This window comes from Cupressus sempervirens, chromosome 4 (assembly GCF_028749045.1).
Source record: "Cupressus sempervirens isolate cs-2001-9-10 chromosome 4, ASM2874904v1, whole genome shotgun sequence".
Classification (NCBI taxonomy): Eukaryota; Viridiplantae; Streptophyta; class Pinopsida; order Cupressales; family Cupressaceae; genus Cupressus; species Cupressus sempervirens.
Window position 1 is genome coordinate 441,882,737 of NC_143121.1, and position 12,250 is coordinate 441,894,986.

Consider the following 12,250-nt stretch of genomic DNA (forward strand, 5'->3'; position numbering starts at 1 on the left):
TAATACAATGAATTAGTAGTGGTGAGTTATTTCAACATAAACCATCCTAGAGGTTAGCTATTAATGAGTCTTTGAAGGGTAAGTGTACCTAAATTGTTCCTCATTTGTATGTAACCAACATTAGAAGAAATTACATATTATCTTATGTGGTAGAAAGTGAAAATTTCAAACAAACAAATTCCAAAGTAATCAGACTTAGATGCAATGAGATCAAAGTTTGTTGTTAAGTTTAGTGAGTGCAAGTGAAGTGTATGCAAGGAGTTGAGAGTGTTTCATGCCTTATGCTTGAGACCTAGCCATTAAAGGTCATTGGGATGGGGTAGAGAGTTGTGGACCTATGAATTGATCATATGTTAGAACATTGTGAATTGTGAGTGAAAGGTTGTTGATATATAGTAAGGATGGTTTAGAGGATCTCATGAATTTAACCTATTGGAGGAGTTGGAATAGGGTATTATAATGTGATACTTATTGATGTTAGAATTTTTATCTATGGTACAAGCGCACCTAAGAACAAGAACACAACAAGATGATCAAAAGGTCAAAATTTATGTTAGGGTCAATTTTATTGGTATTTGAGTCTTTTTCAGTTATTTCAAATCATATTGAGTCACAATGCACAAATATGTAAGGCTATGTGAAACCATTTATAAAAATTGTCATTATTGTCCTAGTAAGTTCTAGATACATCGAATTGATTCAAAGGATCAATGGAAGGCTCAAAATGAGGTAGTATGTGTTTTTTGGTTTATTATGAAGTGTCAAAAATGTATATGCAAAGTTCCAAGGTCATATGTGAAAAAAAATGCAAACACTACATGAAAATGGTAAAAAGTGCAACATTGTATAATTGCAATTTTGCAAACTTGAGCCAATCCTAATCTATATATTCATTTTTTTAATTTTTTTGGTGAATCTTCATAGGTGAGGGAAGAGCTTAAAGCTAATATTTTCACTTTTTCTCATTTATGGGGCTCTCTATTAAACTCATAGAGTGCAGGGTGGTCTAAAAGTTCCTTTTTAAAACATTCACTTAGAGCTTGTTATGTTCACCTCACAATAGCCTCTCACCAAAAAAGGTACCTTTTACACAAACAGACCAATCAGCTATCAAGAAAACTAAAAAAAGGTCAACTATTAGTACATGTGCGATCAACTATCAGTACATGTGTGATCAACTATTAGTATATGTGCTATCATTTTTGGAGCTTTTATGAAAGGTAATTGGTGGGGATTTACAATGATAGACGTAGTAGTCATTAGAACATGGGAAACTACTAGATCATCTCCTATAGATACCCAACTCCTCAATACCCCATTAGATAAGTTTAGAACATACCTAAACTTTGCATCTCCTTAATGAAAAAATACTTATGATTTAAATATATATTTATTGACACTATCATAATAGCCAATGGCCAAAGCCTAGATTAAAACATATGGATGCCATTACCATGTTCAACCCCATATATGTGTATGAACCTTCTCATTCATCTTTTCAATAGTGCCTTTTCACAAACCATAAGCACTCGCACACATATAATAATAGATATTTCTATTTATTTATTTTTTGATGTTCCTACTATTGATCACTAGATACAATGATTTATTTTTTCTTTTCATTTTACCTTTTTTTATTTATTGCAACATTTTCATTATAACGTATAAATTTGAATTAATTTTTTTACCAATTGAAAATATGGGTATGTGCACCAAGTTGTGGTGCCAAAAGGGGGGTATAAGTGGCAACTTTTTTTTTCCTTAAAACAGAAATTTCTGAACTTTGACAAGAATTTGAAGATAGTTATGCTCAAAATTGTAAGATATGAAAAAAAAAAAAGTAGTAGTCCTTTGAATCTAGTTTCTAAACTACAAACATTTTTTTCAAAATGGTTTAGTTTTAGGCCCTCAAAAAAGGGGGCCACAAAAAGTGGTACTATTTTTTCAGAATAAACATAACATAGTACAAAGTGTCACCCCTCTAAGATTTTAACATTTTTTTTGAAATCCTTTAATTGCTCTGGTCAAAAGTTACCCAACATTGTGTAGTTTATCCTAGAATTTTTGGGTAATGTTATAATGTGTAATTTTTTTTAATGAATTTTGTAAGTGGCTACATCCCAAAAATGTGAAATATCTGTGTGCTGCCCCTAGAAATTATTGAAAACTAATCTAAACTAAAAACTTTTTTTTCAAAGTGTGTAGAATGGAGTCTAGTTTCTTTAAAAAAAAAAACTTGTTGTAAAATTCAATGAACAAGCTAAAATCTACACCCCAATTAGTACATGTTGGTTTTTGAGAGAAAATTGACACACTTTCAAAAGAAATTACAGTTGATAGGATTAAAATAGTACAAATTAGAAAAAAATTATATTGTTATATAGTTAATATAAAAATCTACAATATCAAGTAACCTAATTTTATCAATACCTAACTACAAGGAATCTTGAAGGAGAGCACAAAAGAAACCCATTTTTTGTATGTTTTGTGCAAAATAAATCTCACACTAGTTTAGAGCCTCCAAACCTTTGGGTTGGCTCCCCAAGTAAAATCCAAGTCTTAGGCTTGATTTAATCCATTTCTTTTAATAACATCTGAATGAAATAGAATGCACACACATTGTAAGCCTTGTATTTCAATAGAGAAGATGGATAGGGAGAGAGTGAAGGAGAGAGGTAGAGAGTGAGAAAGGGTAGAGGATAGGGAAAGAGTAAGGGATACGATGCACAGAGAGAGAGAGAGAGAGAGAGAGAGAGAGAGAGAGAGAGAGAGAGAGAGAGAGAGAGAGAGAGAGAGAGAGAGAGAGAGAGAGCATTGGATGGGGAAAGAGCATGGGGTAGGATGAAAAGAGAGAAAGAGGGATTAAGGTAGAGTAAGAGAGTAAGAGAGAGTAGGGGATGGGGAACAAGAAAGGGAAGAGAGTGAGAGAGATAGAGATACAAATCCAGAGAGGGTAGGGGATGGGGTAAAGAGTATGGGATATGATGCAAAGAAAGAGAGAGGATGGCAGAGGGAGGAAGGTTAGGGGATGCGGTAAAGAGTATGGAATACAATGCAAAGAAAGAGAGAGAGTAGGGGATGAGGTAAAGAGTATGGGATATGATGAAAATAAAGAGAGAGAGGATGAGTTAGGGATAGAAGGGAGGCATTGAGAGAGAGAGGGAGAGAGATAGAGGGAGGGAGGGATGGAGAGAGAGAGAGAGAGAGAGAGAGAGAGTGAGAGTTCACATAGTGTGTATGTGTTATAGCATGCACACACTATAGTACATATGCAATATGTGAAAACACCAAAAAATGATTACAAGGAAAGTTTGGGTCCCTACTTGATGCAATGAAAGGAAGGATAATCCCCAAAGGAGATGTCCTAGCCCCTAGAAAATAACCACACAGTGGAAACACAAGAACAATGCAACACAAATTCAAGATCTAATAAAAAATTGAAACTCTTTATGCATAAATAACTCATTACATGAAATATGCTTGGTTGTAAGGCCTTCTAAGGTAGGGCCAAATACAACAAAAATTACAATAACAGTTCTTCAAGATCCAAGAAGGTCCAACTCACAATCCAAACACCAATCTAGCTATTCCAGATCCACAACTAGATAAGAATACGAAGAAGAATCCACACTTGTACCCTTAGGTCCACCAAGGAATCCTCTGGTTCATAAGTCACAACTACTAGCTCTTGATAGTTTGCATGTACCCTTCATCCTCTTCTCCAAGCTAGATGATAATGCCTAAAGACTCCACAAAACCCACTACTTATATCCAACTAAGCCACAAGTCGGCCCAATTCATTACAAATTCAATTAAATTCCTTACATTAAATATACATTGAGCCACAAGTCAACTACAACACAAATTTAATACCCAAACATAAATTAAATGCTAAAATTTGGCTCACAGACAACTTAGCACCAATAGGAACCAAGACCAAGTTGAGTGCCAGAGAAAACCAATCTAAGTATCAGCCAAACCATAAGCAATGTCGAGCTCCTAGAGCATACCAAGCTCCTAGTATATGTTGAGCTCCATAGAGTATGTTGAGCTCCATAGAGTATGTCAAGATCTTTGGCCAAAACTATGCCCAATAATGATTGAGCACCACTCCTTTGGTGACCAAGTCCACATCTTCAAGCCAAAATCCCTCCAACATGTAGGATTTGAAACCAACTAGGGATGCTACTACATTAAGCACACTAGGTTTGAAAGATGTTCTTAGTAGCTAGAAGAACATCTTATAGGATTTAGTACATAAATCCCAAATTGGTTATTCACATACATATCCTCCAAGTGTTCAACTTCTACACTCTTTCCCTTATTCTTCTTCTCCTTCTTTGCATCTATCCTAGGTGTGTTATAGGTTTGTGTTCCATGCTAATCTCCAACCTTTTCAGAATCCCTCGACTCAACTTAGCTACCAATACTCAGGTTCCTCCTACTAAGCTCTTCATTCTACAAAGGAGTCAAAGAATACTTCCTACCACCTTTCTCAACAATAAACACATTCTTGACACAGTCATGGCTAGCCCTGAAACCATATTGCTAAGGTCTACCAAGAAACACATTACAATTGTTCATGTCCATATTATCACACAACACTTGATCCTTATATTGGTCAATCTGGAAATCAACAAGGCATTTCTCCCTCACTTCCAAAGCATACTCACCTTGCAACCAGCCAATCCTATAAATATAAGGGTGTATTACTCTCTTCAAACCAATTTTCTAAACCATCTCCTTAGCAACAAGGTTATTAGTACTACCACCATCCACAATCACCTTGTAGGCTTTACCACCAAACTTACAATAAGTCCTAAACAAACTAGTCCTCTAACAATAATCTAGTGTCCTCTAACCAACTATTACTCGCCGAGATAACAAACTCTCTCCTTTCTTAGGTTGATTGTCTTGGACTGCAACCTCATTCACAACAACATATTTCCTACCATGAGGAAATTCAAAATATTTATGCCCTTCTTTACCACATCTAAAACAATTACCACTAAACCCAACTCCACCTATCCTTCTCTTCTGATCAAAAGGTTTTGGTTAACCTTTAGCACTTAGTTTAGCCTTTGCCAAGATATATTGCTTCTCCTTCCCTCTTGCATTACCTTGACTATTCCTCTTCAACTTATCTTCTTCCTTCATAGCATACTAATAAGCATCCTCAACTAAAGTTATATTTAGCATACCAACCTCATCATGAATATTGAATCTCAAACCATTAATATACTAGGAGTTACCTTCTCCTTTGACAATTCTCCATCCCTAGACCAAATAGTCAACTTGTAGAACTCCTCAATATAATATTTCAATTTAGTCACCATCAACCTCCATCTAGTGATCTTCATCTCACCTTTCTCCTTTATGTCTCTTTGTAGTTCTTTCCACTAAAGAGCAGCATGTCCTTTCTTAGTTTGTGCCAACCTCACTCTATGTAGATCCTCAATGTCCTCAAGCTCAAAGTAGTCTTCTAATTCACCAATCCAATCAATCAGGTTTTTAGGAGTCAAAGTACTTGATAAATTAGAAACCTCCATCTTATGCTTCATCTTCAACTAAGATCAAGGTCTAGCAAACTGACCAACCCTAGTTCCAATAGGTCTCTCCACATGATCTGTTCTATCTACACCCCTAGATCCAGTAACTTCAAAGTCTTCGGCTACTTCCTCATGGCCATCATCAGTATCCACATTCCTAGGTATACCAACTAAAGCACTCACAATTTTAGCAATCATGTCACTCTTCATCAATGCAATCTCAAATCTGAATTTTGCTCTAATCTTCTCTTAGATCCTTTCCTCCACAACATAACTAAGATCATTAATTTCCGTAGGGTCCAATCTTCTTGGAGGCATCTTCCAAAAATTTTGCAAACCCAAAGAAATAGATCCACCAATCTAGAAGATCAAGAAACTCCACTATATCAACCTTCACTTCAAGTCCTGGTGCAAATTGCCTTAGCTTCGATGATCTGTGTACACAATTAGGAACAACCTTTGCTCTGATACCACCTGATTTAGTGAAAGGTAGAAGAATCCCAAAATTATATGTACTATTCCCTAGCAAATAACTACACAATAGTAATGAAACACAAATACAAGATCTAATACCAAATCACAACTCTTTATTCATAAATAATTGATTACATGCAATATGCTCAGTTGTAAGGCCTTCTAGTTTATGGTCAAGTATAACAACAATTACAATAATAGTTCTTCAAGATCCAACAAGATTCAATGTACAATCCAAACACCAATCCAGCTACTCTAGATCCACAACTGGATAAGAATAGCAAGAAGAATCCACACTTATATCCTCAAGTTCAAAAATAAATCCTCTAGTTCTTAAGCTACAACTACTAGCTCCTCAAAATTTGTATCTACCCTTCATCCTATTCTCCAACTTGGATGATCATGCCTAAAGACTCCACAAAACCCCCTACTTATACCCAAGCCACAAGTCAACCCAGTTCATTAAAAATTAAATTATATCCCTTACATTAAATATATGTTAAGCCATAAGTTGACTACAACACAAATTAAATACCCAAAAATAAATTAAATGCAAAAAGTTGGCTCATAGAGAGCTCGGCACCAATAGGAACCAAGATCAAGCTGAGTGCCAAAGAAAATCAAATCAAGTATCAACCAAACCATAAGAGATGTTGAGCTCCCAGAGCATGTCAAGCTCCCAGTGTATGTCAAGCTCCATAGAGTATGTCGAGCTCCTAGTGTCTACTGAGCTCCATAGGGTATGTTGAACTCCTTGGCCAATCTATGCTCAATAAAAACCAAGTACCACTCCTTTGGTGACTGAGTCCACATCTTCAAGCCAAAATCCCTCCAATATATAGGATTGCAATCCAACCGGGGATTCTTCTCCATCACTACTAACCCATATTCTCTATTTTAGTTAGTAAATTATGTTGTGTTGTTTTGACAAAAAATATGGGTTTCATGGTATTCTCTACATGATTAGTTCTATCCTCACCCCTAGATCCAGTAACTTCAAAGTCTTCAGCTACTTCCTAATGGCCATCATCAGTACCCACATGCCTAGGTATACCACCTAAAGCACTCATAATTTTAACAATCATGTCACTCTTCACCAATGCAATCTCAAATCTGAATTTTTCTCTAGTCTTCTCTAAGATCCTTTCCTCCACAACATCACTAAGATCATCAAATTTCCTTAGGGTCCAATATTCTTGGAGGCATCTTCCAAAAAATTTGCAAACCCAAAGCAATAGATCCACCAATCTAGAAGATCAAGCAACGCCACTAGATCAACCTTCACTTCAAGTCCTAGTGCAAACTGCCTCATCTCTAGTGATTTGTGTACACAATCGGGAACAACCTTTGCTCTGATACCACCTGACGTAGTGTAGGGTAGAAGAATCCCAAAATGATATGTCTTATTCCCTAGCAAATAGCTACACAATGGAAACACAATAGTAATGCAACACAAATACAAGATTTGATACCAAATCACAACTCTTTATTCATAAATAATTGATTACATGCAATATGCTCAGCTATAAGGCCTTCTAGTTTAGGGCCAAATATAAAAACAATCAGAATAATAGCTCTTCAAGATCCAACAAGATTCAACACACAATCTAAACACTAACCCAGCTAATCTAGATCCACAACTAGATAAGAATACCAAGAAGAATCCACACTTATACCCTCAAGTCCACAAATAAATCCTTTATTTCTTAAGCTACAACTACTAGCTCCTCAAAATTTGTATCTATCCTTCATCCTCTTCTCCAACTTGGATGATAATGCCTAAAGACTCCATAAAACCCCCTAATTATACCCAACTAAGCTAGAAGTCAGCCCAGTTCATTATAAATTAAATTAAATCCCTTACTTTAAATATATGTTGAGCCACAAGTTGACTACAACACAAATTAAATACCCAAACATAAATTAAATGCCAAAATTTGGCTCATAGACAACTCGGCACCAATAGGAACCAAGATCAAGCTAAGTACTAGAGAAAACCAAACCATATGAGATGTTGAGCTCCTAGAGCATATCGAGCTCCCAGTGTATGTCAAGCTCCCAATGTCTATTGAGCTCCATAGGGTATGCTAAACTCCTCGGCCAATTCTATGCTCAATAAAAACCAAGCACCACTCCTTTGGTGACCAAGTCCACATCTTCAAGCCAAAATCCCCCCAACATATAGGATTGCAAGCCAACCAAGGATGTTTCTCCATCACTACTGACCCATATTCTCTATTTTAGTTAGTAAATTATGTTGTGATGTTTTGACAAAAAAAATGGGTTTCATGGTATTGGAAGCTAGCAAACACCAAATTAAATCATTAGGTACACTATTTGAAGGTTTTTTGAATTTTCTTTGTATAGAAAATGTTAGTGCACTCCTTTTTAAATAGTCTTTGTTTCTATGGAGACAAATTTCATTATAATTTGATAAGTTGTTTAATATATAATGAATTCATTAAAATTTGTATGTTTGAATGAATTCTTTGGAAATGGTTAGAAATTTTAATCTATGAATAATTCATTATAATTTTATAAGTTCTTTATGTTGATAATAAGTATTCAATTGTATATTGTCATTGATGTTACACAAATGTTATACTCTAACTGAGCACTACTAGTTAAAACTGAGCTCAAAAGACTCTTGTATCAGTCAAGAAGAAAACAAGTTTAGTGATCCATTTGAAGCTGAGATTAGTCAGTCACCAAAGGAGTTCAGTTGTAACCAAGTTAGAAAATTAGTGTAAATCGAGTCAGGTCGGTTACCAAAGAACTCAGTGGTAACCGAGTGACTTAGTTTCAGTTCAAGCTAACCTCCATTAAAATAATTTACTTTATTTTATTTTATATGCAAGCTTACTTAATGGATGTTAATTGTTTATTTTTAAGAATATTTTATCTGAATTGACATTATATTTCATATATATGAAAGGTCAAGTTGTGGATTGAATAGTGTGTAAGTGTTGAAGAAGATAAGATGCAAATAGAGAAGGATGTCTAAGTAAGGAAAGAATATCCAAGGAGTTGCAAAGAATGTTTTTATTAGGAAAGATCCAGAGGATAAACCATAATATTTATTTGAATATTCAATCTAATTGCTTCATAAATCGGGTCAATCATTGTTACAATCTAACAATTGTAGCAGTGAAGAAATCTCTTAACAGAGTTGACTTAACAATTGTAACAGTGAAGAAATCTCTAACAAGGCCACTCCTAACAAGGTGATTTAAATTCTTTAATAGAGTTACATCTAACAGTGTGTTATGTAACCTTTAATAGAGTTTGCTTCTAACAAGGCTCACTTCATAAGAGTGAAAAGTTGTAACTAGTTGCATTGGTGGTTTTCCCAAATTGGGTTTCTAGGTTAAATCTTGGTGTCACATGTTTTCACATTATTTTCTTATTGCTTTATCTTGCTGCAACTAAGTTACTTAAGGTTAATACACATTAATATTTCAAGATTTCTTTGTTAACCAAGTTATAGTGAATTTCTAGTTCTAACCGAGCTGAGTTATAAGAGAGTTTGTATTCACATCTAAGGGATTTGGAATTATTTTAGTGGTAACTGATTCGCCCCTCCCCTCATAGTTACTCCTCTTATATTTCCAATAGTTTAATATGTATTGTGTATTCATTGAATTAATTATAATTTGTATATGTATTTGAATGATTTATTATTTACAATTTATAAGTAGTTTGGATGTTTGAATAGTTTGACATATAGGAATCATCATCATGCCTAGGAAGAAACCAAAAACTCAAACAATGGTAGAGAGGGAGAGAAATTTGGCATTTAAAAGAGATAAAATGAAACTACTATGTGAAAAAAAAAATTTGCAATGCAATAGTGAAGAATTATCTTTTGAAGAGGAACACGAACCACCAATACAAAGAAAATAATAGGAAGAATTGGAAAGACAAAGAGAATAAATGAGACTCTTACTCTTAAGAAGACAATTGAATTATGAAGCTACGTCATCTTCTAATATCAGAGTCATATCATCATCTCATATTGAAGAGATTCCAATTTCTATGTTTGATGATGTATAGACTCCATCATGTCATGTTGAAGGCACAACATCAATATATCAAGTAGGTGATATTCCATTTGTGGCATCTTATTTCCAAGGCACATCATCTTCAGTTCAAGGTACACACTTCACTCAACCTTAAGTTGATGTTCAAAATGTTGAGGGAATGAAAGAGACTATAACACCTTCTAGAATTCATTTTAGAAGATCAAAATATTTTATTGATATTGATATTAACATTTTGAAACCAATTTCTAACAAGATTAGCAAGCGTACTTGTTAAAGAAAATTTAATTGTATGTGGAGATTATTCTTTGAAGAATTAAATTTTATAGTTCAATGCCAAATATTTGTTGAAATAATGGGGAATTTGAAATTTAAACCCATCGTGAAGATTCTTGGGCTAAGAACGATGGATCGATCAAACAAAAAAAGCATTGTAAAGAATCTAATGAGTGCATATGAAAAAGTAGATTCTACATCATACACCAAGATAATAATATCACAACACGTGTACTTATATCAATAATAGTAACTACCCAAATGAAGAAAGCTCAACTTATGAAAAAGACAAGAAAAATATTAAAAATCAATAGAGCTACTCTAAGGAGATCCAACAAAAAATAAGTTATGGACATTTAGCGGTAGACTACCACAAAAGGATAAAGAAAATAGTGAAGCTTTGAAATATTTGAATGAATATTTTTGGACAAATAACACATGGGTTTCCCCTAATGAAAGAGATGTTGTAATAAGGAGGATTTTTAGCCAAAATCTTGATCCACATGCGAAACAACTTTTGGACTCAACTCAGAGACATTTTTTTACAAAATTTATTAGTATATATCCTTAAATTTGAATAATTCAAATATTTTGAGATGGGTAAACTTTTTTACATGAAGATAAATCACATACTCACAACTTGTTGTTGTAGGATACATATTGAATTTTCTAATTATCTTGATGTTTTTAGGTGTATATGTGTATCTTCATATTCTAAGTTTATTTTGTAGGATTGTGACATAAATAAGCCACCTATATCTTCAAGGGAATTCATATCCAACATTTTACATCAAATAGGGGATGATCAACAATTTTACAAGTTATCATGCTTGGATGGCACATGCTTATTTTGTGGTTCTTTGCAACTTTTATCAACTGGTGAACATATGGATAGTACACATGCAATTGTAAATCAAATAGTAGATTATGGAAAATACAAGAAAATGACATGCTCTAAAATATGGGAAGTGGGGTAAAAGATGTGATTTAGTCATTGAAAAAATTCCAGTGTATGAGTTCATGAATATTTTTTGTGAAAAGATTATTTATGAGTATGCAAGGCAAACACATAGAGTTTCATGGCTAGATTTTCAATTCATGTTGTGCAAGGATACATTTCCATTGGATGCCATTGTTTTAGTTGTAGGCTTCGCAAATAACTACACACTAAAAGCACAAAATGAGGTACAAGCAAAGTATTATACTTCTCAACAAGTTTCCATATTTTTCCACATAGCATTTATGCATTCACCTACAAGTACAAATAATGATAGGAAGATATTGAGGGAGTACCACTTTTATATCAATGATGATTGATCACATTCTACTAAGTTTTTTAATAGTTTTTACAACTATTTTATGGTGATTTGGCTAACAAGGACATACCATATCACTAGTACATAATTTAGTCAAACAATTGCACATCTCAATTCAAGAATGTACGAATGTACTATTGGTTGAGCAGGATGTACAGGCTGTCTAGAATTTCATAGAGACTCATCATGGAAAGGGAGAGAATGATGGTGCAGGAGAATGAATCAAAAGAGCCTTAGCTTGTGAAGAATTAAAGTACAAAGATAGAGCAACATTGACAGATGCAAAATCCATCATCCAGTGATGTAACTCTACAATGGGTCCAAGTAAGGAAGGTGAGTCTATGGTTCATATCTTTTTATGGTTGATAGATAATACTAACGTTGCATCATATGAGGATTATTGTACAATGATAGGATCAAGTTAGTTGCACTCTTATAGAAGCTCCGATGCAAGTTGATGGAGTATCCACACATGAAAAAAATGGTATACTTTTATCCATCATGTGTAGAGGAAAATTGGGATGAGTGTGAGTTAATTAAATGGATACACAAATGGGATATATAGGTTTTGGGCCCAATTGGAACCTATTGTCCC